Raw genomic sequence first — 24,284 nt, forward strand, 5'->3', positions numbered from 1 at the left:
AGCGGCGCGAGATGCCGACCATAATATCAGTGTTTGCTCTTGAGGTAAATATTGGACGATCACTGATGTAGAGCTATAACACGATGATTTTATCTTACGAAATGAAGAGGTGCATGAAACATTTGCACATCAGATGTAATTCATTCTCTATTTCCATATTTCGTGGTCTATTTACAACTGCACACTTAGGTCACAAGGGTTACGGAATAGCGATATGCATGTGTAGAGAAGGCGGTAGTATTCCGTACACAAGGGGTGAAAGGGAGGTTAGTCATTTGTACTCAGGTGATTCATATCAAAGGTGTCCGACATGACTATTGCCGCGCGCTGGGAACTAACAGACTTTGAACGCGGTTTGGTAGTTGGAGGCAGATTCATGGGACATTCCGTTTGGTGTATAGTTAGGGAATTCAATATTCCGAGATCCACAGTATCAAGTCTGTGCTGAGAATACTAAATTTCAGGCATTACCTCTCATCACGGATAACGTAGTGATCGACGACATTCACTTAACGTCCGAGAACAGCGGCATTTGCGTAGAGTTGACAGTGATAAAAGACAAAAAACACTGTTCGAAACAACCGCATGAATCAATGTGGGATGTACGACGAACATATGCTTCAGAAAAGTGCTGCAAAATTTGGCGTTAGTGGGCTATTGCAGCAGACGACAGACGCGAGTGGCTTTGATATTCAAGGGGTAAAATAAACCCTGAAAAGTAATTTGGCATATTAGGTTTAGAGGGAATATCTTCGAAACTATGATATATAAAAAATGTATTCCATCGTAAGATTCAAATGCACTTAATGTTCATCGAAACTGTTTAATAAACGTCTGTAATAATTTGAAATTTTGCAGCATATTCCACCATCGCCAATGAATTTTGAAATAGTAAGCTTTATTAAAAGTACATCTTTATTTTTCATTTATACATATTTACTTCTGAACAAAGTCACCCTGACGACGAACATATTTTCCCAACTACAGAGCAGACGGTTGATACGTTCACTCTAAAATGTTTCACTTTGTTGACAGACCCAAGAGCTCACCACTGTACAAATCGCTTCATGATTATCAGTGTGAGTCCTTGATGGTGTTCTTTATCTCGGAAACAGATGAAAATCGGATGTGGCCATGATGGGCCAGCATGGGAGATGATCGATGACATGGAACCAAAGGTGTTGGTTTGCAGACGTCGCAATTCTCGTGTGTGGTCTGGCACTGTCATACCGAAGGAGCGAGTGCTGCATGTGCCGACGAAGTTTTCTGCGGTTACGCAACTCCATTACGAACGCTGTTTCCTACGCAACTTTATAGTTGCGTTACACACCGCCATGTTATACACTACAATTAGGAGTCCTCTAGCGACAGAATGTTGAAACTTGTATCGGCAAGGCAGAAAAGTGGACCGAGTAATATGCATGACATTTGACACCTCAACAGATTTTGGGAACAGAATAAAAAATTCGGAAGTATTACTTTTCAGCACGCTCTCGAACTCGTATATAACAGCTTCTATATTCTGATTACTTACGAATTAATGTGTTCAAATATTTGATGTTAACCATGTAAGCGAGTAAAAGTTAAAGAAAATGTTTGAAATTATATATAAAGCTTGCAACAGTTATCAAACTCTGGGTGAGAGTATTCTGGGTAATTTGGGCAAAAGCTATTTTCCACGTATCGCAATATTTATGACGTCAAATTTTCTGAACCATGTGCAGCACAATGATATAATTTTTCAGGTACATTCAGTGATACACATTGTTGTTGTTGTGGTCTTCAGTCCTGAGACTGGTTTGATGCAGCTCTCCATGCTACTCTATCCTGTGCAAGCTTCTTCATCTCCCAGTACCAACTGCAACCTACATCCTTCTGAATCTGCTTAGTGTATTCATCCCTTGGTCTCCCTCTACGATTTTTACCCTCCACGCTGCCCTCCAATACTAAATTGGTGATCCCTTGATGCCTCAGAACATGTCCTACCAACCGATCCCTTCTTCTGGTCAAGTTGTGCGACAAACTTCTCTTCTCCCCAATCCTATTCAATACTTCCTCATTAGTTATGTGATCTACCCATCTAATCTTCAGCATTCTTCTGTAGCACCACATTTCGAAAGCTTCTATTCTTCTCTTGTCCAAACTATTTATCGTCCATGTTTCACTTCCATACATGGCTACACTCCATACAAATACTTTCAGAAATGACTTCCTGACACTTAAATCTATACTCGATGTTAACAAATTTCTCTTCTTCAGAAACGCTTTCCTTGCCATTGCCAGTCTACATTTTATATCCTCTCTAATACTCTACTACTGGCCTACATTACTGGCCATTAAAATTGCTACACCAAGAATAATGCAGATGATAAACAGATATTCATTGGACAAGTATATTATACTAGAACGGACATGCGACTACATTTTCACGCAATTTGGGTGCATAGATCCTGAGAAATCAGTACCAGAACCACCTCTGGCCGTGATAACGGACTTGATACGCCAGGGCATTGAGTCAAACAGAGCAGGGATGGCGTGTACAGGTACAGCTGGCCATGCAGCTTCAACGCGATACCACAGTTCATCAAGAGCACTGACTGGCATATTGTGACGAGCCAGTTGCTCGGCCACCATTGACCAGATGTTTTCATTGGTGAGAGATCTGGAGATTGTGGTGGCCAGGGCAGCAGTTGAACATTCTCTGTATCCAGAAAGGCCCGTACAGGACCTGCAACATGCGGTCATCCATTATCCTGCTGAAATGTAGGGTTTCGCAGGGATCGAATGAAGGGTAGAGCCACGGGTCGTAACACATCTGAAATGTAACGTCCACTGTTCAAAGTGCCGTCAATGCGAACAAGAGGTGACCGAGACCTGTAACCAATGGCACCCCATACCATCACGCCGGGTGATACGCCAGTATGGCGATGACGAATACGCGCCTCCAATATGCGTTCACCGCGATGTCGCCAAACACGGATGCGACCATTATGGTGCTGTAAACAGAACCTGAATTCATCCGAAAAAATGACGTGTTGCCATTCGTGCACCCAGGTTCGTCGTTGAGTACACTATCGCAGGCGCTCCTGTCTGTGATGCAGCGTCAAGGGTACCCGAAGCCATTGTATCTTAGCTGATAGTCCACGCTGCTGCAATCGCCGTCGACCTGTTAGTGCAGATGGTTGTTGTCTTGCAAACGTTTCCATCTGTTGACTCAGGGATCGAGACGCGGCTGCACGATCCGTTACAGCCAAGCGGATAAGACGCCTGTCATCTCGACTGCTAGTGATACGAGGCCGTTGGGATCCAGCACGGCGTTCCGTATTACCCCCCTGAACCCACCGATTCAATATTCTGCTAACAGTCATTGGATCTCGACCAACGCGAGCAGCAATGTCGCGAATCGATAAACCGCAATCGCGACAGGCTACAATCCGACCTTTATCAAAGTCGGAAACGTGATGGTACGCATTTATCCTCCTTACGCGAGGCATCACAACAACGTTTCGCCAGGCAACGCCGGTCAACTGCTGTTTGTGTATGAGAAATCGGTTGGAAACTTTCCTCATGTCAGCACGTTGTAGGTGTCGCCACCGGCGGCAGCCTTGTGTGAATGCTCTGAAAATCTATTCATTTGCATATCACAGCATCTTCTTCCTGTCGGTTAAATTTAGTGTCTGTAGCACGTCATCTTCGTGGTGTAGCAATTTTAAGGGCCAGTAGTATATCTAGACACTGTCTGCCAAATGTGTATTGAATAAGGAAGAAACAGATGAAAACGTCTTTCTTGATGCGGCAGTTTAGCTGTGTAACAGCTAAAATGTAATAAGCGATAAACATCTTTCCTATCATCATTTTGGGGGAGTGTCAGCAAGTAAAAGTTTTGCCAAAGTTTGACATTATGTGTATGATTTGCTGCAATTCACAAAGTGCTCTCACTCTCAAATACTGGATGAATATAGTTTGTGTATTCGCATGCGGTGAGTTATGCTGCTTCGAATATGATAATATGGGAAGTGCCGCAGTCAAACTTCACAGAAACTTAGCCTACAGGAAGAGGGGTCGAAATTAACCAGCACGTGTCTCGGCTTATCCATAGATACTCGACTGTTCCCGTGAGAACGACATTCAAAATTGACGATGTATTTCACAAGTACTGCATCTGCCATTTATTTCCCGCTGTCCTCGCACGAAATTGTGGCATAGTCGTTACCGTTGCGGTTTTCTAATCTTGCGACGCGTTCGAAACCCGGATTTAGCTTTTATTTTTATTTTTCATGTGTGTCCGCGTCTGTAGAAGATTAAAACACGAATATTCTGTCTGTACTCATTTAAGGTTGCCCTTATTCGACTATTAATTATACATCAGATGAATGAATCTCAAAAGAAAAGAATGAGAAAGTTATTGGAAACTGTTTTCGGTGAAATTCCAGTAGTGTGATTCATAACCAATTGCAAGCGCCAAACAACGGAAAAGTGATCCTTTATCCTTGGTTTGTCGTGAAATTATTAGCAACGCGTTAAATCTTCGCCAATGTTAAGGATGTTACTTTCTAAATTAAGATCCATACAAAAAAAAAAAAAAAAATGTTACTGTGAGAAACCTGAATTCGCGCGATGCTCGTTGTGTACGGAATATCTGTGTTTCGAATGTTTATGCGATCGGTATCACCCAAGAGAAAGCGCCACATCTTCCTGAAGAACAAACATATGAATAAAGTATGAGAATTATTACAAGACTGATGCGGGAATGAAGTATAAGAATACGAGAACTTAAATGAATTGTAACCTCTCGACATACGATACACTCATATATCATACAATGAATGTGTGACACTGATTGTGAAATGCAGTTGTGATTTTACAACTAATATAACGCCGTTGTATCGCCTCACTTGATAAGGAACATTCGTCAAGTAACCTTCTACGGACATGGGCAGATAAATGAAAACAACAATAATAAAATAAAATTAAGTAAATAAAATCAATAATCGGGGTGCGAACGCGGGGCGAAAAATAGTTTTATGCCAAAATATTTTTTCGTTGTTCATCTTGTAAAACTTTCGCAGCAGTTCGAACAGTTTAATTTATAATTTCTTCTCAGCTAACTCTGTTCAACACGCATGTTGAGTACCATTGAATTTATCAGCAAAGTTATATCATTGTACGTCACTCGGGAGACATGACGTTATAAATATTCAGAAGCTTGAGAAACCAGCTTTTCTTGAAACGGGGTGCAAATTACTCAAACTGTGGTGTCACCGACAGACACCACACTTGCTAAGGGGTAGCCTTTAAACCGGCCGCGGTCCATTAGTATACGCCGGACCCGCGTGTCGCCACTGTCAGTAATTGCAGACCGAGCGCCACCACACGGCAGGTCTAGAGAGACGTCCTGGCACTCGCCCCAGTTGTACAGCCGACTTTGCAAGGAACGGTTCACTGACAAATACGCTCTCATTTGCCGAGACGATAGTTAGCATAGCTTTCAGCTACATTTGCTACGACCTAGCAAGACGCCGTATTCAATTGATATTGAGATTCTATTAATGTATCATCAAGAGCGATGTTCTACAAATGTGGATTAAAGTTAAGTATTCCAGAAGCTACGTACTTTTCTTTATAGCATTCATTACGTATCCTGTTTCAGACCTCACGCCAGCCTGCGTGAGTTTAAGCGCGTGCCTTTCGGCTTCCTCTCATTGTGTCTAGGCTGTCTTGCCTAGACACAACACAAACCATGGTATTTTATTGTATGGGACTGGGACCTAGAAACGACGGAGACGAGTCGTCCCAGCCGTAGCCCACAGTGGTTCACAACCCCACAACAGGCTATAGCAGTCTACTCACGCCACCGTCGCCCCACACCGAACCCAGAGTTATTGTGCGCTTCGGCCCCCAGTGGACCCCCCCCCCCCCCCCCCCCGGCAACATCTCACACCAGACGAGTGTAACCCCCAATGTTTGCTTGGTTAATTATGGTGTACGTACACGTGGAGATAGTGTTCGCGCAGCAATCGCCGACATAGTGTAACTGAGGCTGAATAAGGGGAACCATCCCGCATTCGCCGAGGCAGATGGAAAACCGCCTTAAAAACCATCCACAGGCTGGCAGGCACACCGGACCTCGGCACTAATCAGCCGGGCGGATTCGTGAGTGGGTCCGGCACGCCGTCCCGCCCGGAAATCCAAGCTATACTTATCGAGTATTTCGTAAAGGAGAGCACTTAGCGACTTCCAACAAACTTTGAACATAATTTCAAACCCTTTCTAATCTTTTCCATCAGTCTATCACTGAACAATGTGAATCTAATAAAACCAACATTATTAAGCGTTTTGGGTCTTCAACTATAAGTTTTAAAATAGTTAGTCATATACTTAACACACTATCTCATTTTTAAAGTAGTCCGAATCTTTTTCACACACTGGTGTTCGATTCTTGAAGGAATCGTGTGTGGGGTGAAGGTTACCGGTTTTTTCTAGAGGGAGACAAAGCCCGACCCTTCTCGAAACGAGACGACACCGATATTTCTGATAACGGAAACACCAACATTGTCTGAGCGTAGGGTTAATGTTAACATAAGCTATATTACAACTGTACAGAGTGATTATAATCAACTTTTCACTATCTTAGAGGGGCATTATGAAAACGTACTAGAAAAATTTGTAAGGATGTCCGTAAGAGAAATAACGAATAAACCACCGAAAGAATCATTTTATTTTTCACATGAGATAGTAACATTTGTTAATATTTGCATATCATGGACGCGTTCAACGTTGTAAGAGTGTGACCACTCTCTGCAACCACGACAACCCAGACCTGGGCAATGCATACCATCTCGCAACTTCCGAATGTTTATGGAATGTTCAGCTGTCTTTACGCAGCTCATGCTCTGCTTGAAAGTCGCATATTGCGTCTAGCATTTTCAGCCGTGGCAACAGTTCTTCCGCACTCGGTGGCGCAATTGGACACTTAGTGTGTCCTTTCTAAGATATCAGAAGAAATGATGTACTGAAATTAAAATACGTTTCTAGCAATGAAATTTACACATGTAACATTATCAGAGAACCTGCAGTGTTTCACTATCACTGAGGATAACAGTGTCAGTGATTATTATCTTTGATGCTCTTTCACTCTTCGTTTTAATCACACTATGAAACCCTTACCTAACAGATCCTCAATTTTCTTTTCTATTCTTCCGTCAGATAACCTTATCAGCAGCTTTCATGCATGTGCTCTTAGGTTATAGTGTGCTAATTGTCGCACTAATCTGCTCTTCCTACCTTATGATCAGAGTGTTGCATCGAAAGCCTCCAACTTGAATAGTCGCGTGCTTGCTTGCCGCCACTCTCTACTATTTTAGAAATTTCAAGAGAACATCATCTGCCTTTTCTGCCTTATTTCATCTCGAGTTCTCAAGAGTGCTGCTAAATTATGACTCTAAAACAGCATCCCCTAAACCTTCAATATCGACCAAAAATTATTCTTCTACTACGTCATCAGACAAGTCCTCTCCATCAGAGAAGCCTTCAGTGCACTCTTTCACCTCTCCATATTCTCCTTTGCATTTAAAAAGGGAACCCCTATTGCATTCTTAAAGTAGCCGCTCTTACTATTAATTTCACCAAAAGCTGTTTTGACTTTCCTATATGCTGAGTGAGTCCTTACGACAATAATTTTATTCGAATTTTTCCTGCAGCCATTTCGTCTTGGCTTCCCTACACTTCCTGTTTATTTAATTCTTAAGTAACTTATATTTCTGTATTCCTGAATTTCTCTGGACGTTTTTTCTACTCCTTTCTTTAATTATTAATTGTAGTATTTCTAATGTTACAGAAAGTTTCTACCTTCCTAGTACTTACGTTTGTCTGTCCAAAATATGTGATTGCCCTTCTTAGAGATGCCAACTCCCCAATAATTAAACAGCCTACTGTGTTACAGCTATCGCAGTATGCCCATACTTAGAGAACTTTAAACGAGCCTTATCACTGCTCAGTAATTCAGTATCCGACATCTTTCCTCACTGATTCTTCTAGAAGATTATCTTATGCTTCAGTTGACTCTTCTTCATTATTAAAGAGTGATCTGAGTTTATGTCTCGTGCTGGGTACGTAATCCAATATCTGATTTCGGTATCTCTACCTGACCATGACGCAATACATCCTCTTCTACACCCTTTTTCAGTCTGCACCTTCCCAAATGGTTCAAATGGCTCTGAGCACTATGGGACTTAACTACTGTGGTCATCAGTCCCCTAGAACTTAGAACCACTTAAACCTAACTAACCTAAGGACATCACACACATCCATGCCCGAGGCAGGATTCGAACCTGCGACCGTAGCAGTCGCGCGGTTCCGGACTGTGTGCACCTTCCCATGTCTCACGGCCTTGTCTGTCTCCTCCTTTTGAGATTCTTGAACAGATTATTTCGCTATTACTAGCTGAAGTCATTGCAGAATACGATTACTGTTTCTCCTCTATCATTCCTGTCCTATCACATTCTTCTATTCCTTCCCTTACAATCGCGATTCAATCCCCCACGATTATTAGCACTCTATTTCTTTTTACATACTGGATTACCCGTTTTTATCTTCTGTTTGCGATGTCGGCAAGTATACGTAACCGAGCGAGGTGGCGCAATGATTAGCACACTGCACTCGCATTCGGGAGGACGACGGTTCAAACCCGCGACCGCCAATCCTGAGTTAGGTTTTGCGTTATTTCCCTAAATCGTCTCAGTAAAGAGCTGGGATGGTTCCTTTGAAAGGCTACGGCCGACTTCCTTTCCCATCCTTCCCTAATCCGATAGGACTGTGTAATAATCCTGGCTTTGCAGCTATCATGTTGAGGTACAAGAAGCTCTTTTTAGGGCAGTTGAGAAGGCAGCAGTGGCAAGATGCCGTAATGTGGTATGAGGTACGGGTATCGCGAGAAAGACCACCTAAATTGTGATCCTTCTACGCGATTGGCTGCTGCAATCAGAATTTTCTCGTCAAAATGCTAATCTTAAGTTATTAAAATTAGACAAACTAAACAGCGTTCTGTGACATCTCTGCCGAAAGAGCACAATGTTGGTGCACGCACAAATTTTTCGAAGCACACCGTTCATTGTACATTGTTAACATGTAGTTCCAAAGTAGAGCACCCCTACCTGTTCACATGTTGACTGAACGACATCTTCTATTCGATTGCAGTGGGCACGAGACCATCGGGATTCGGGCGTCGATCAATGGAAACGTGTAGGCACTTCGGGTGAATCACATTATTGCTACAGTAGCTCGATGGTCGTCTCCTTAAACGCGGCTCCAAACGTGCAGCGCGCCACGAACGCAGGCTGGTAGGAGCAGTATTAGGGTGTTGGAGACATTCTCCTGTGCTTGCATGGGACCTGTGGTAGTAACCGAAGACAAGTTAACTGCAGCGAATCACCTGCACCCTTTACGCGTGATGTCTTCCCCGACGACGATGTCAGCATTCCGTAGTATAATTGTCCGTGTGTCGGAGCCAGAACCCTGCTACAGGGGTTTAAGGAGCATTATAGTGAACTCAAGTTGCCGTCTTGGCGATCAAATTCACTTGATGTAAATCCTACGAAACCCATATGGGCCATCGACGCGTATCCAAATCAGCGGCCGTTATTTACACGAATTACGTGATCTGTAAGTAGACATCTGATGTGATATACCTCCAAAACATAGAAACAAACTGTCCGATCCCTGATACGCGGAATTAGTGATTTATTTCGTTACAAGGAGGGACAAACAAGCTGTTAAGCAGTTGGCCGTAATGTTTCGGCTCATCAGTGTAGGGTAACGGAAGTAGGATTCATTATGAACTGGAAGGTATGGCAGACAGTGAATTAGTGAGAACATTTCGGTGGTAGGACCGTTATCGTCGGATTCGACAGAAATCCAACGTCAACAGCAATAGGCCAGGTATACTTGTTTGCTCATTTGACTTAGAGGGAGGAGATCAAACAGTGAGGTCATCAGTTACGGCAAGTTGAAGAAGAGAGGTAGAGAGAGAGGTAGAGAGGCAGAGGGATATACATGCGTGTGATAAACCCATTCCCTCACAAATATTTCTCTCCTTCGTACTTCCTCTGTGTTACCGCAGATGACGTGTCACTTATCTCAATCGTACTAAGATTGTCGGTGTTAGTTAAGACTTGATTAGCAATTTCTGGTTATTTGGACATATAGTTGAGAACAGTGTGATAGTAATTACGGAAATTCGCAGTTCAATATTTTGTTGAAGAATGCAAATTGCTTGTGACTCTAAGGAATAATGTAATTGTGCAGTTTCTCGTTTTCTGCTAATAAAAAACCAGTGGCATCCCATATAAACAAACTAATTGGAAATTTAATTATTTCTAAAAATGGTTCAAATGGCTCTGAGCACTATGGGACTTAACTACTGTGGTCATCAGTCCCCTAGAACTACTTAAACCTAACTAACCTAAGGACATCACACACATCCATGCCCGAGGCAGGATTCGAACCTGCGACCGTAGTAATTATTTCTAAAATAATAGTTTCTCGCTAAGAGTTTCTTGCAGCCTCAAGATAACGGATTCACGATCAGCGTGCTGTTATCTGCGCAGGGAACAACTACTATAGATGACTGTAGGTTGGTGAACATTTATTACAACTTACGCATTCCACTCAGGGCGGTAGAAGCAAATAGGCGCCTCGCGTGTACCGCAATCTCGGTCTGGCACACAGTTTTAATCTGCCAGGAAGTTTCATATCAGCACACACTCCGCTGAAGAGTGAAAATTTCATTCTTCGCATACTTTGTGTTATTATTTGACAATTATTCCTTTCAGAGTGTTTGCTACCAAATTACATGTGATCAGCTTAATCTTGTATATGTCTTTATGTTGTAATACAACTTATTCTATGTATGATTTTATTATGAGGCGACAATTAAGAAGCGGAATAAGGATTAAAAGTCAGTTTTCACCACCGGAGGCTTCTCTTTAAATAATGAAATCTAATACTTACTCGATCATGCAATCATGGAACACAAACAATTTTGTAATTCCCTTAGACGAGCAGAAGGTGGACATCTATTCATAATTTACCAAATGAAGGACGCACACACTCGCAAAGAGCACCCCCAGGGGGTTCACAACTCTTTTGTGGATACGTGCGTAGCGAGCATGGGACCCCGAGCTAATGTGGCCCTCCTTCCTTTCCGGGCTGCATACCTTCCTTTTCCGCATCCTTCCCTATCCCCCATCTTCGCCCTCCCCCCTCCCCTCACCTCTGGCTCTTTCCTCCCCTTTCTCCCTCTCTGGGAGTATGGTTTGTTCCCACATCTGGAGACGGACGCTCGTAAATGTAGCGCATTCTTCGCCTTCTCTGCTTGTATGTCTACATCCTTCCTTTGTCCTTCTCTTTTCCTTATCTCTTCTCTTTACCCTTTTCTCTGCTGCGGCGTTTGAGACCTCTCTTCTTTCCTTTCCCTTTCTTTGTTTTTCCCTTTCTCTTTCTTCCTCCCTGTGCGTGTCTGAAGGCCGACCCACGCATTTTTGTGCGTAGCCGGTGACGGGGTAACGCGTAATTCCCCATCCCGGGTAGACAGGTAGGACACGTACGTACCCCCTGGTAACGGCCATGCCCAGGGAGGGGTGATTACCCGAGCTGATACCTTCCGAAAGTGCCGATTGATCCCTCCATCCGTTTGTCAGGAGGAGCGCGCCGTCGGAGACGTAATCATGGGGGATTCTTCCGCAATGGTTTCCTCACCTTCCACTATGTCTGCTCACAAGCGTAAGTTCACTGAGTCTCAGCCACAGACAGTTCTTCCATCGTTGCCACAGTTCCTCGTTGTTTCTCGGTCTGACGAAGGTCACTTCTTCTCCATGCTCAACCCTTTCGTTATTCAGAAAGGTGTCGACGCAATTGCAGGTCCTGTAAAGTCTTGTTCCAGATTACGGAATGGCACCTTGTTGTTAGAAACAGTCAGTGCCCTCCAGGCACAAAAATTGCTGCGTACTTCACAGCTCCACACATTCCCTGTCCGGGTTGAAGCACACCGCACTTTAAATTCCTCGCGTGGAGTCGTTTGTACACGCTCCCTCGATGGATTGTCTGACGAAGAAATTCAGCACTACCTCTCTGTCCAGGGCGTAAAGGCTGTTCATAGAGTTATGAAAAGGGTTGACACGAACATCATTCCAACCTGCACTGTCTTCTTGACATTTGACAAAGTTCACCTCCCATCGAAAATCAAAGCAGGCTATGAGATAATTTCCGTTCGCCCTTACGTCCTAAATCCTACGCGTTGTTATCGGTGTCAGCGGTTCAATCACACCAGCCAGTCCTGTTCCAATCCGGCCAAATGTGTTACGTGTGGCAAGGATGCCCATGAGGGTGCTTGTCCACCTCCATCCCCTCGCTCCATTAACTGTATGGGTGACCATGCTGCTTCCTCTCGAGATTGCCCCATTTTTAAAGACGAAAAGCTCATCCAGGAAATCAGAGTGAAGGAAAAGGTGTCGACCTTTGTTGCTCGAAAATTATTCGCCAATCGACAGCCCACCGTGCCTCAGACAGGAAAATACAGCACTGTCCATTCTTCTCCTCGGCCAACAAAGGAGGCGGCCACGCAGACTTGCGTCCTCACCTTTAGTGCCACGGTCGTCAGATCGGTCAGCGCAAAGATCGCCCGTTCAACCTCACCACTCTCGCCTGCCCACTCTATGGCTCACCCTTCATCGGGTTCTCCTAAATCTCAAGCCCAAAAGTCAGACACCAAGACTTCGAAAAAAGAGCATACTCGTGAACATTTTTTACGTACCCCAACTTCACACCCATCGGTTCCTCCTTCATCTAAACATCATATTTCCAAGAAGGCTAATAAGAAACCCAGTTCATCTCCTTCTCCGCCAAGGCATGTCCCATCCACAGCACCACCTGGCGGAAATCGCCCTCGGCCGTCTTCTGTGTCGCCGAGGCGCACTGCTGGCGGCCGATCAACTGGCCGATCGCTGGTGGCAGGAGCTGCTCCTGAACAACCTATGGATCAGGATCCTCTGCCTTCGGCTGAATGCCATTTCATGCTGTCGGTCGCAAGCTCTGAGCAGTCGTTGAGTTGACGGCAACCTTGGTCACATTCCTCCATTTTCTGTTCACCCTATGTCCATTATCCACTGGAATATCCGCGGCATTCGAGCCAATCGGGATGAATTGTCGATCCTCTTACGATCCTACTCGCCAGTCATCTTCTGTCTTCAGGAAACAAAGCTGCGTCCCCATGTCCATTTTCAGTCCGTCCGATTTGATCTCCCGTCTGTTGAAGGTACTCCAGCCCATGGAGGACTCATGATTCTTCTCCATGATACTCTCCACTATCACCCAATCCACTTAAACACTTCCTTCCAAGCTGTCGCTGTCAGTCTTTCCCTTTTTGGATATACCTTTTCTCTTTGTACTGTATACATTCCATCGTCCACACCAGTGGCACGAGCTGATCTCCTTCATCTTCTTGGTCAGCTTCCACCCCCGCCCCCCCCCCTATTTGCTGGTTGGGGACTTCAATGCCCACCACCCGCTTTGGGGATCTCCACATCCTTGTCCACGTGGCTCACTATTACTAGACGTCTTCCACCAAGCGGATCTAGTTTGCCTCAACACTGGGGTTCCTACATTTTTGTCTGCCTCCACGACAAATTTCTCTCATTTGGACCTTTCGGTCGGTACTGTTCCGCTAGCTCGGCGCTTCGAATGGTTCGCCCTTGATGATACACACTCAAGTGACCACTTTCCATGTGTCCTTAGACTGCAGCCTCAACTGCCATATATGCGCCCGCGACGCTGGAAGTTTGCCCAAGCCGATTGGACACTTTTTTCGTCTCTAACGACATACGATGACCGTCACTTTCCTAGCGTCGACGATGAGGTCACACATATTACAGACGTTATTCTTACAGCTGCGGAACGTTCAATACCACGCACCTCCGAATTGCCCTGGCACCCCCCAGTTCCTTGGTGGAACGAGGCATCCCGTGACGCAATACGTGAGCGGCGACGTGCTCTTCGCGTTTTCCGCCACCATCCTACTTTGGCCAACTGTATCCGCTATAAGCAGTTCCGTGCGCGATGCCGTCGCGTCATCCGCGATAGCAAGAAGGCAAGCTGGAAATTCTTTATTAGCTCATTTAACACCTTCACTCCCTCCTCGGTAGTTTGGAGTCGGCTTCGACCGTTATCAGGCGCGCCTAGCTTCACCTCGGTCTCTGGGCTCACTGTCGTGCGTGATACGTTAGTGGACCCCGTCGCAATTTCTAACTCCTTGGGTAAACACTTTGCTGAGATTTCTAGCTCTTCAAATTACTCGCCAGCGTTTCTCCCGAAGAAACGTGCAGCGGAAGTGCAAACTCTTGCTTTCTTCTCTCAAAATCGCGAAAGCTATAATACTGTTTTCTCCATGTGGGAACTCCAAAATGCACTCTATTCTTCTCTTCCGCCCCAGGACCGGATGGTATCCACATCCAAATGTTGCTGCATTTATCAACCCATAGTCTGCGTTACCTCCTTCGCATTTATAATCGAATTTGGACCGACCGTACATTTCCCAGACGATGGCAGGAAGCTATCGTCGTTCCTGTTCCGAAACCTGGAAAGGACAAACATCTCCCCTCTAGCTATCGCCCCATTTCTCTCACGAGTAGTGTATGTAAAGTTTTGGAGCGTATGGTGAATTGCCGTTTAGCTTGGTGGCTGGAGTCCCGCAGTCTTTTAACACCTGCCCAATGCGGTTTCCGAAAGCATCGTTCTGCAGTTGACCATCTTGTTTCTCTCTCCACTTATATCATGAACAATTTTCTTCGGAAACGCCAAACAGTAGCAATATTTTTTGATCTGGAGAGAGCATACGATACCTGTTGGAGGACAGTCATCATCCGCACACTGTTCTCTTGGGGCTTTCGAGGTCGGCTGCCCCTTTTTCTTCGCGAATTTATGGCGGAGCGCACATTTAGAGCGCGGGTGAACACTACTCTCTCCCGTACTTTCTCCCAAGAAAACGGGGTACCCCAGGGCTCCGTGCTAAGTGTTGTACTGTTTGCCATTGCCATAAATCCAATTATGGATTGTCTCCTTCCTGATGTCTCGGGCTCCCTCTTTGTGGATGATTTTGCGATCTACTACAGCTCTCAACGGACCAGCCTTCTTGAACGACGTCTTCAAGGATGTCTCGATCGCCTCTACTCTTGGAGCATCGAAACCGGCTTCCGTTTTTCTCCCAGTAAGATCGTTTGTGTTAATTTTTGGCGACGTAAGGAGTTTCTTCCACCCTCCTTACATCTAGGACTTGTCAACCTTCCGTTTTCGGACGTCGCTAAATTCTTGGATCTTACGTTTGACAGAAAACTGTGCTGGTCCTCCCACGTTTCCTATCTTTCGGCTCGCTGTCTGCGATCCCTCAACATCCTACGTGTCCTGAATGGTACCTCCTGGGGAGCGGACCCAGTGGTCCTTCCTCTATCGCGCCTTAGTGCGCTCGAAATAGGACTATGGAAGCATAGTTTATTCCTCTGCTCGGCCGTCTATTCTTAGTCGTCTCGACTCTATCCACCACCGTGGATTACGTTTAGCGTCTGGCGCTTTTTACACCAGCCCTGTGGAAAGCCTTTATGCTGAGACTGCTGAACCTCCGCTGTCCAATCGGCGAGCAGTCCTTCTGAGTAGTTTTGCTAGCCATCTGTCTTCCATGCCTGCTAATCCAGCCCATGACATTTTTTTCGACGCCTCCTTTGATGTAGGGTATGCAGGACGCCCCTCCTCCCTACTACCACCGGGAGTCCGCTTCCGTCAACTGCTCCATTCTCTTTCCTTCCGCTTTCCTAAAACCTTCTTGACAACTTGGGGTACAGTACCGCCTTGGCTTCCGTCCCCGGATCTGCCTGTTCCGTGACCTTTGTCAATTTCCCAAGGATGGTACCCCTTCACTTGTTTATCGTCGGGCATTTGCTGCTCTATGTGCACAAATGAAGGAAGCTACGTTTATTTACACTGATGGCTCGAAAACATCGTTAGGTGTAGGGAGTGCCTATATTGTTGGCGACACCCCAAATCAATTTCGGCTTCCCGACCAGTGTTCGGTTTTTACTGCGGAGCTTTACGCTGTTCTCCAGGCTGTCCACTACATCCGCCGCCATCAGCGGATACAGTACGTTATCTGCTCAGATTCTCTCAGCTCTCTCCTGTCCACCCTCTGGTCCCCAGGATTCAGGACTGTCTGCGCTTGCTCCACCTGGGGGGCGTCTCGGTGGCGTTCCTCTGGCTCCCGGGACACGTTGGTATCTGTGGAAATGCGGCTGCAGTCTCTCTTCTTCGGCCAGCTATTCAATCGATTCCCTTCGCCGATCTACGGAGCGTTTTATGTCGTGTTGTTCTTTTATGGCACGCACATTGGTCGACACTTCCCCATAATAAATTGCGGGACGTGAAAGCTCTTCCTTGTGCTTGGACCTCTTCCTCCCGAACGCGTCGTCGGGAGGAGGTAATTTTAACTAGACTCCGGATAGGGCACTTTCTTTTTCGCCATCGACATCTTTTAAGCGGCGATCCTCCTCCACTCTGTCCCCACTGCTCTCAGCTGTGGACGGTAAGACACCTTTTAATTGAGTGCCCCTATTTAACTCCGTTACGCTCCCGTCTACAGCTGTCGCCTGATATATCGTCAATTTTAGCAGATGACACGCGCTCGGCCGATCGCGTTCTTGAGTTTATTAGTGCCAATGAAATGACGTCAGTCATTTGAAGCTTTTTTTGGGGACAACCAACCCCTTTCTGTAGTGGATTTTTAAGCCTTCCTTCTGTTTTTAGTTTCTCCAATTTTTTGAGTTTCGTTCCATTGCTGCTGGTTTCCATTTTCGGTTTTTACTGTTTCCTAAGTCACGGACCGGGCGCTAATGACCATAGCAGTTTTGCGCCCTAAAACCAAAACAAGAAAGAAACCTCCCAAAGAGTGTTTTTTTTCAGAATTCGATTAATTCTATAGTTTTTCATAAAATAAGTTTTCCTGTTTTCCCTACATAGACATGTTTGAGCATACCGGTGATCACTGCTGATTTTTCCACCTTCAGGGCCAGCTTCCCACCCCAATGACAAGAGTGCCCTGAACCTCTATCTGCTCCTCTGCCCTCTTTGTCAATGCTGCTGGCAGAATGAGGGTGACCTTTTACGTCGGAAGCTTTCGGCCGCCAATGCTGACTAATAATCTTGGGATGGATTAACTATATTTAAACTTCGTACGAAACCCTCTGTATGCGTGTCCTACTCTTACTTACAAGAACATTTTCCCCCTTGTCTTTGCAGCAGAATCTGATGCAGAATGGTGTCATATCAGTTGACAGGGAATTACACAGTTCTTTATTGATATAATTGTGAGATAGCAGCCACAGTTTTGACAATGACTGGGTGAAACGCAATATATATCAGATTTCGTTGGAAACAGAAAGGAGAAGTCTGGCCATTTAAGAGGTTTTCATTGTTTTGGATAATTGTATTGTCTAAAGGGTTATTTCGATTCAATTTTCGTCTTGGTGCATAGATTGTGAGAGGATTTAGAGAAAAATAAATCAATGAAGTTAGTTTTGTGACGAACTGGACTTTTTAATGCTGGTAATTACTATTCATTTTTATTAATTATGTAAAATTTTTTAATAATGCAGTTTTATTTACTTAACTTAGTTCATTAATGAATTTAAGTCGCGTCTGTGCGTGATCTGCAGCTTATTCTTCTTTGAGCCCCATTTTTCGCTGCAACAGAGAATACGTGCTAACGGCGAGTTTGATAAAATTGTGTATTCAATATACCTGTCTCTCGCAATTACATGTCATTGCTCTCATCATCTAAGTAAAGGTTTCGATGGAAGCAATGGATAAATAAATTGTTCCCGATACGCTAGCTATTTTGAAACATGTGCCGTACGTAAGTAAAGCAAATAGAGTATGTGTTGTAATTTTAATTTCTAACATCGATATCTCGAAGTAGAGAACCACATATAGACATGTTTGAATGTGGAAGAAACCATTTTTAGCCGCTTTGTCGAATTGATATTTATTACAGATTTGCGGGACCAGCAGCCAATTTCTTTGACAATATTGATACTTTCATGGAAAATAAAAATTTATCCTCCGTTGAGCAAGAAGTCAATGAAATTGCAATCAATATTCAGCAATGGAAACTAAGTAATTCACATTGATATCTGGCGCCCTTACATCACAAGTTATTCAGCATTCAGTTTAAAGACGCTGCGAGGACATACCAAATACACCCGATGACTTGCAACGACCTTTTACTGCAGCATTCTCGGACATCTCCGCTGAAATGCTAGCACGTGTGCAGCAGTTGTTCCATACCAAACTGGAAGTGTGTATTGCCGTTGCTCGTTGTCATTCCGAACACAACCTGTGATTGTCAGTTGTCTCGTTACTGGACACAATACACATAACTAATGTACGCTCTTGTGGTGTTCTTTAGTGTCCGCTACCGCAGGCATTGTACTAGTGTCGCTGTGGAGACTCTTCAGAATACTACATCTCGTAAGCGTCTCGCACTTGTATTCTGTAAAAAAGACCACTGTTCCTTTTAAAAAAGTGCATGTTTGCAAGAAATTTACACTTTCTAAGTATTATTACAATCTGTTGATTAACAGTACGAGCTCCTGATGTCCAATCCACTCTGTGAAAACCGCACACCAACAGCAGTTTCCATTTCTGAAATACTTGCCATGCAATTTACTGGTGATTCATCCTGCATATACCTACACTCCAGACACGTGTTATCTTCAAAACCTACTAAACATTTAAATTTATATTCGCTGTTAACTAATTTTTCGTCTTCAGAAATAGCTTACTCGGTATTGCCAATCTACGTTTCACATCCTACTGTACTTCCGACATTGTCAGATATTTTGCTGCGTAAATAGCAAAGATTGTCTAGTCCTTTTAGCGCTTGATTTGTTAATCTAGTTTTTCAAGCATTATCTGAATGTAGTCCTCTATATTTATTTTAATTTGGTTGATGTACAAAGAATCGTTGGCCATACTTGTTGCCGATAATCTTATAAATTGTGACAATGGCTTTCTACTAGATAAAAATTGAAATTCTATAATTAAAATTATCCAGTCACAGCGGAATCGAAGTGGACATTCGATACTCAATCATTAAATCATCTCTCACTTTCACCACCGAGAGCTGCACACACAACTTGTGTGTCCCGCGGGTTTCTCCACCTGACGCATGCGAGAGATTCGGCATAAATACCGCGCAAATGTACCTGTGCTATTCAGTAGTTGTCTACTAACATGAAGATGGCCGGACGCCTCTAGGGCGAAATATCATCGTATAATGTCGACGGGATCCGGCTGCACACCTGGAAATTATCAGAAGAAAAATTCTTGTAGAGACTTGTCTAAGGAGTTAGGCATTTTGACTACCGTTGCACACTATACTTATTCTTTCACCTACATCTACAAATACAAACAGGGTGACAATTGTTGAACTACACGAAATAAAATCGTCATAACTTCTGAAGAGTTTGCGTTAGGACGTTCAAACTGCACGGTCGGCCGACAAGTATGATGGGATTTAGTGTGGTTGTGTTTAGCGACGAAGCCTACTTTCGTTTGGATGTGTTCGTCAATAAACAAAATTGCCGCCTTTGGGGGACTGAGAATCCGCATTTCGCAATCGAGAAGTCTGTATACCCTTAATGGATGACTGTGTGGTGTGCAATGTCCAGTTTTGGACGACGATTTAATCTCCATTATCCAAAGTGACCCTGACTGCGACATGGTTTATGCAAGATGGAGCTCGACCACATCGGAGCAGAAGAGTGTTCGATGCCCTGGGGGAGCACTTTGGGGACCGCATTCTGACTGGGATACCCGGAGGCCACTGACATGGGCCTCGATTCGCTCCCATATTCTCTGGATCTGTGGGGGCTATACAGAACACAGGTTGTACATGGACAACCCGAAAACCATTTCTGAGCTGCAAACAGCCAGTCAAGACGTCGTCGGCTGCGTTAGTTCAATAATTGTCACCCTATAGATAATCAGCAAACCACCGTACGAAGCGTGGTGGGTTCAAAAATGGCTCTGAGCACTATGGGACTCAACTGCTGAGGTCATTAGTCCCCTAGAACTTAGAACTAGTTAAACCTAACTAACCTAAGGACATCACAAACATCCATGACCGAGGCAGGATTCGAACCTGTGACCGTAGCGGTATTGCGGTTCCAGACTGCAGCGCCTTTAACCGCACGGCCACTTCGGCCGGCGAAGCGTGGTGGGGGTACCCTGTGCTACACTGATCATTTCCTACCCTCTCCCACGCGCAAACAGAGCGAGGGAGAAACGACTATCTGTAGGCCTCCGTATGAGACCTAATTTCTTGTATCTTATCTTAGTGGTCCTCACGCGCAGTGTATGTTGGTGGCAGTAGGATCGTTAGGCAGTCAGTTTCAAAGCAGGTTATCTAAACAAATCCAGCAGCTCGCCTCTGAACTGCTTCGGTCCCACCTGGGATGGATCCCAAACACTCGAGCAGTACTCAAGTGTAGGTCGGACCAGCGTCCTACATGCGGCCTCATTTACAGGTGAATCACTCTTTCCTGAAATTCTCCCAACAAACTGAAGTCGACTGTTTGCCTCCCCACCACAGTTCTCACACGCTCGTTCCATTTCATATTGCCTTGCAACGTTACGCCCACGTATTTAAACGACTTCACTGTTGCACGTAGGACACTAATAATACTGTATGCGAACATTACAGGTCTGTTCTTCCTACCGTCCACATTAATTCACAATTTTTCGACATTTAGAACTAGATACCATCAACCACACCAACTAGAAGTTTTATCTAAGTCGTCTTGTATCTTCCTAAGGTCACTCAACTTTGACACCTTACTGTACATTACGGCATCATCAGTAAACAACCTCAAAGTGCCGCTCACTCTGTCAGCCAAATCTTTTATGTACACAGAGAATGACAACGGTCCTACCATACGGCCCTGAGGCACTCCCGATGAAGTTTGTTCTAAATAATTCACTGCAGTTCCCAAGGATCCGTGGAAGAAAAGCGTTATATATGGTCAGCATGCAGCCCTATTTACGAATGAATGTTTAACGTGTACGTAAAATGGTGAAATCAGTCCTTCACATCATTCCAATTAATCGCACAAATGATCCATACAACATGAAACTACCTAACTCCCAGTAACTCATTATTTCACTTAGATACGGTAAATCGATTCATGAAAATGTTGGTTAAGACTTTTCTCTTTCTACCATCCACTTGTCCCTTAGTCACCAAGTCTTTTTTATTTTTTATCTTTATTTATTTATTTTTTATGCACTGTGGGAAATTATACCCTTCGTGAAGAGTATATGTGTAGTGTAGAATGCGTCAGCGAATCTGCAGCGTCATTTTGTAGTATTATTTGTTTATCACGCACCCTGTAACTATTGTAATTAATTTTTAATATATAATTACGTGATTAGTAGGTATTATAAAATTGGTTACAAAGATTCCATTTGGGGTGGGGCGAAATATTGCAAGATGGGATGAAGATGCGTGTGTTTGCTTCAAAGTAATTTAATGTAATTTGTTGCGTGTGAATAATGCATTCGTATTTTCCGTCTGATAGATCATATTAATCTGTATCGTCACAGATTGTTTCGTTCTTGTTCATTATACGCCATATATGTGCGCAGCTTCGACCTGTCTCAAGATGAATACATTATTTCTGCCGGTGAACTAGTAACGGGAGATTTACACTGCGGGATACGAAGTTTTAGAAAACAGTTGGCATGCCCACCATACGATAACTTTCTGTAAGGGATAGTACAGCATCCCTTTTCTTGCAGCTAAAGGTTTCAGTGTTGCCAGTATAGAGAACAAGCATACATGTAGGTGCCAATTTGTCCACTAATGACACAGAGATGCTAGGATGTATCTCATATGCTGAGATACGGAGCACCGGAGCACTATAACGGATGGTCTGAGTTTCCTTCATGCAGTCAGAAATGGTATCCGATGTTTGTTTGAATAATAGTAATACTACTGCGATTAGTTAGACAATGGTAATCAGATGGAATATAATTTTTACGGACGACCATGCGCCATGTTACCGGACCACAGTGGTTCGCGATTGCTTTGAAGAACGTTCTGGAAAATTCGAGCGAATGATTGGACCGACCAGATCACCTGACGCGAATCCCATCGAACATTTATGGGACACAATAGCGTGATCAGTTCGTGCGCAACATCCTGCACCGACAACACTTTCGCAACTACAGACGGCTACAGAGGCAATATGGCTTAGTATTTCTGCAGGGGAATTCCAACGACTTGTTGAGTCCATGCCACGACGATCTGCTGCACTACTCCGGTAAAACTTGGTCCGACACGATATTAGGAACTGTTCCATGACATTTGTCAGCTCTGTGTAAAACAGGACTCTACCCTAGGCCGTAGTTGTGAATCCCAGTCCAGCAGGCATTCAGTGATACATTTGTTCAGTACCCTCCTGTAATAGTTGGTATAGTGGTTGTCCATAGGCAGTGTGGTAGGTTGTTCCCATTTGTGATACGGTAATTGATTTTCCATGTATCTCCGATATAATTTTTATTGTGGAATCTCTAATGAGGAACATTTTTGTACGTTACGTTTGCAGTATTCGAAGTGGATGAATCATTTTGTCATTAATTAGGGAAGCGAGAATGTTCATGGGTACAACAGCTAGTAATATTGACTATGGACAAGCATCCGCCTTCAAATTTTTTCGTGGTAACTCTTAATTACGTGTTATTTATTCTGTACTGTCGTTGCTTGTGACGAACAGTTGTGGTTTTCTTCGTGGGGTCCCACAATCCACGAGTTGAATATCTAATGTTTGCATCTGCGATCTTATTTATGAACACTGACTGATTTATTTGTCCAGTGCTGTACTGCATCAGTTGGTATAGTGGCTGTACTTAGCCAGTGTGGTAAGGTCTACACTTTCTTAACTAAGTGAAGGGGTATAAGTACCATTTTGCAGAAAAATGAGATAAGCCCACATAGGTCATGGTGAAGCATATAAAATTGTTGTGGGAAAGGGATAAACTGTAATCCCACTCCGAGCTGCTCTCTTCTAAATTAAAAGAAAACTAGTTACAAGATGTAACAAAACATTTGGTACCAAATAGATACATGTGTACTCGTATCCTCTTACGTAAGAGGAGGTCATGTTGATAAAAATGCTTTCACGTTTACAGTACTTTATCGTGTTATAACAGTTAATTGTAAGGATCTTAAGTATACAAAGTTTTAAAAGTATCATCATCAATATTATCGACTACAATTATTTGAAAATATCGCGACAAGGGATGAAAGGAAATTATTTTCGCTACTCTTTCTTGTATAATCAAGTGGTTATTCAAGTCATTACAGGGTATGTAATATAAAAATCAATTTAACCTAACAAATAGTTTCCTAGGTGTTTCTGTATTGATTTGGTTTACTGGTCGTTTTACAAAATAAACTAACTTCAGGCTTTAGCCACATATTTAATGAACTTCAAAACCGAACTGATTGGTTAACAAACAATATGTTTAGTAACTTGATTGTGCTTTCAGGCGTATGTGATTTTGTTGGGGAAGACAGTGGTGAGGGAAATGTAGCCTTTGAAACTTCAATACCTCCACCGATGAAGACTGTTCAGCCAAAATACGGACAGAAAACGAATAAGAAGAATAGAAACCAGGAAAAAAACGGAGTGCAAAGACCCTCAGAAATGAAGGTAAGAAGTACGAGTATATTAGATATAAATAAGTCGAACAGCGAGAGCGTTCGTTTCAGCTCACAATCATCAATGCTGATAAAAGTGTAATGAACATTTTCCACCTGAAGACTTGTACACAGTATTCCATGATTACTGGAAATTGGCTTCCTGGGACTTGCAAGATCTTTTCTCAAATACATGTAATGCAACTCATATTTCAAATATAAAGAAATTCATTCTACAACAATAAAAAATACATAAAAATTAAAAAAAAAGTTCTACAACGAACCTCTAGATATTACTAACAAGATATTAATAAATACATACATCAAAGAAAGTTTTGCACCACCTCGGTTCCGCGAGTCCCGGAACCTGTACATAAAATTGGAATAGAGATCAACATAGACATCAAAACCACACATTGCACGTTGTACCACCTTCAGAAGTGGTGGTCCAGATTGCTGTACACACCAGTACCTCTAATACCCAGTAGAA

The sequence above is a fragment of the Schistocerca serialis genome, chromosome 8, assembly GCF_023864345.2.
Source record: "Schistocerca serialis cubense isolate TAMUIC-IGC-003099 chromosome 8, iqSchSeri2.2, whole genome shotgun sequence".
Classification (NCBI taxonomy): Eukaryota; Metazoa; Arthropoda; class Insecta; order Orthoptera; family Acrididae; genus Schistocerca; species Schistocerca serialis.